At 38.9% G+C, this 3,319-nt stretch overlaps 1 pseudogene; it reads right to left on the bottom strand.

The window, feature by feature from the left end:
- Window positions 1-3,022: 3,022 nt before the first annotated feature.
- Window positions 3,023-3,319, bottom strand: part of LOC102835239 — a 2,635-nt pseudogene continuing 2,338 nt past the window's right edge.

Below are 3,319 nucleotides of genomic sequence, written 5' to 3'. Positions count from 1 at the left end.
ATTAATATTGAAATTGTTTCTATTATTTGTTTCATGCTAAGTCTTCAAAATCTATGAGGGTATCTCAATTCATACCATCCACATTTCAATTGCTTGAAAGTCACCTGTGACTATGTACTGGACAGTGTAGATTTAGTAGAAAATTCTGAGATTCTGACATGAGACAGACCTGGATTTGAGGACTCAGGCTTGAGGAATACTTAGCCTAGAGCTGTTGAGCACAGATGAAGAGAGGAAGCAGGGATAAAGAAAATGCTACCTGTACTGCATAGAGAGGCATAGTATGGATTGTTGTTGTTAAGTGTTGTTGAGTCAGTTCAGACTAGAGTGACCCTATACAGTGTTTCCAAGGAATAGCTGGTAGATTTGAACCACTGACCTTGTGGTTCAAACAGACCTGGAGTCCAGTGTTACACCACTGGTTATGATTACAGATTAAGTTTGACCAGCTCCCTACTTACTAGCTCTGTGGTCTTAGGTAAGTTGATTACCTCCATTTTCTTTTCCATACAAGGAGACAAATTATACCTCCCTTAATGATCTATATGAAGATTATTGCTAACATACACACTGTGTCTGGCACATGTTGTTGTTGCTGTTAGGTGTTGTCAAGTCAGTTGCAACTCCTAGCCACCTTATGCACAACAGAATGAAACACTGCCTGGTCCTTCATCAACCTCACGATTGTTCTGTTTGAGCCCATTGTTGCAGCTACTGAACTAATTAATCCATTTCTTTTGGAGACCTTCCTCTTCTTCACTGACCTTCTACTTTACCAAGCATGATGTCCTTTTCTGGGCACTGGTACCGCCTGATAACTTGTTCAAAGTACCTGAGATGAATCTCATCCCCCATGATTCCAAGGAGTATTCTGGCTGTACTTCTTCCAAGAGAAATTTGTTTGTTTTTCATGGTACTTTCATTGTTCTTCACCAATACCATAATCCAAATGCATGAATTCTTCTTTGGTCTTCCTTATTCATTCGCCAGCTTTAACAAACATGACACAATTAAAAATACTAGACTTCAGCTAGATGCATCTTGGTCCTCAAAGTGACATCTTTGTTCTTTAACACTTTAAAGGACTTTTGCAAAAGACTTGCAAATGTGCAGTATGCTGTTCGATCTCTTGACTGTTGCTTCCATGAGCACTGATTGTGGATCCAAGTAAAATGAAATCCTTCACAACTTCAATCTTTTATTTGTTTATCATGATGTTAATTGTGATAGTTGTGAGGATTTTTTCATTTTCTTCACATGGAGGTGCAATTCATACTGAAGGCTGTATTCTTTGATTTTTATCAGCAAGTACTTCAAGTCCTCTTTGCTGTCAGAAAACAAGGTGTATCATCTTCATATCACAGTTGTTGGTTAGTGTTCCTCCAGCCCTAATGCTGTGTTCTTCATATAGTCCAGCTTCTCAGATAATTTTATTCAGAATACAGATTGAATTATGAAAGAACCCACACTGACTCATAACTTTTCTGATTTTAAACCATACAGTATCCCATTGTTCTGTTTGGACCACTGTCTCTGGGTCTATGTACAGGTTCCTCATGAGCACAGTTGATTGTGCTGGACTTCCTATTCTTCACAATGTTATCCATAGCTTCTTATATTCCACACAGTCAAATGCCTTTGTGTAGTCATTAAAATACAAGTGAGAATCTTTCTGGTATTCTCTGCTTTCAGCCAAAATCCATCTGACCTATGAAATGATTATCTGTCATTCTACTTCCTCTTCTTGAATCCAGCTTGAATTTCTGCAGCTCCCGGTCAATGTGCTGCTGCAACTGTTTCTGAGTTATCGTTAGCAAAATTTGACTTCCATGTGATAGTAATGATATTGTTTGATATTTTCTGCATTCTATTGGGTCACTTTTCTTTGGAATGGACACGCATGTAGATCTCTTCCTGTCAGTTGGCCAGGTAACTGTCTTCCAAATTTCTTGGCATAGATAAGTAAAGGTTGCCAATGCTGCATCAGTTTGTTGAAACATTTCCGTTTGTATTCTGTCAACTACTGCAGCCTTGCTTTTTGCTAATGCCTTAAGTTCAACTTGAACTTATTTATTCAATACCATTGGTTCTTGATCATATGCTACCTCCTGAAATGGTTAAATGTCTACCAATTCTTTTTGGTACAGTGACTTTGTATATTGCTTCTATCTTCTTCTTCTTCTTTTTTTTTTTTTTTTAAGTATTACCGTTTATTGGTGAAAACACTGTTTTACTTACATTCCATGGTGGTGGTGGTTATGTGCTGTGTAATTGGTTCTGACTCATAGTGACCCTGTACCGGTTTTCCAAAGATGTAAACCTTTATGGGAGCAAGACTGGTAGTTTTGAACTGCTGACCTTGAGGTTAGCAGCCTGATTTGTAACCACTATGCTACCAGAGCTACATTCCATGTGGAGAAAAAATTTCCACTACAAACAATGAATCAAAGCAGTACTGAACTCGCAAGGTGACCGTGCTTCTTAACTGGACCATAGGCAGAGCCTAATTGCGCACAATCATGGAACACCAAAAGCAACAGTTATATATAAACAAAGGTCATTCTTTTCAGCCATCCATGGAGATGTAGTTAACAGTATAAAGCACTCAAGGAAAATCCATCTGCAGTTTCTGTGTACTCCCTGGAGACCATGTCCTGGGTGCAGGGGAAGCTATGGGTCCTGATGGACACAACCATTTTTATAATCTTTGAAACAAAGATTTAAGTCATTGATGCATTAACCCAAATAAAAAAAAAAAATAGCAAAGGTACCAAATAATCATTTGAAGTTTTTCAAAAGGCCCAAATGTCCCATTTATACAACGGTGGTAGACTTCAGCAGGGGTTTCTGAAAAGTCCAGGACTGTTTCAGCTAAACCAGAGGGCACACAATTTGCATCACGGAAGTGGTCCTGAGTCAATAAGTCCAATAAGATAAAAAGTGATAGTCACCTACACACAGATATGATTTTTGATGGCTAGATTACTGAGAAAATCAGTTCCAGACAAGTTTATGAACTGTGCTATATAACTAGATACAAATGAGAAACTTTCCAATACAAATTGTATACTGTTGTTGTTGTTAGGTGCCATCAAGTTGGCACCAGCTCATAGCGACCCTATGCAGAGCAGAATGAAACAGTGTCCAATCCTGGGCCAGCTTCACTACTATTGCCACACTTGAGTCCATCGATGCTGCCACCTGGCCAACCCATCTCGTTGGGGATCTTCCTCTTTTTCTCTGACCCTTCATCTTCCCAAGCATGATATCCTTCTCTAGAAACTGTTCCCTCCTGACAATATGTCCAAAGTATGAGAGA

Source organism: Chrysochloris asiatica, unplaced genomic scaffold (assembly GCF_000296735.1).
Source record: "Chrysochloris asiatica unplaced genomic scaffold, ChrAsi1.0 scaffold00004, whole genome shotgun sequence".
NCBI classification, from domain to species: domain Eukaryota; kingdom Metazoa; phylum Chordata; class Mammalia; order Afrosoricida; family Chrysochloridae; genus Chrysochloris; species Chrysochloris asiatica.
This window is presented reverse-complemented; position numbering and strand designations above follow the sequence as displayed.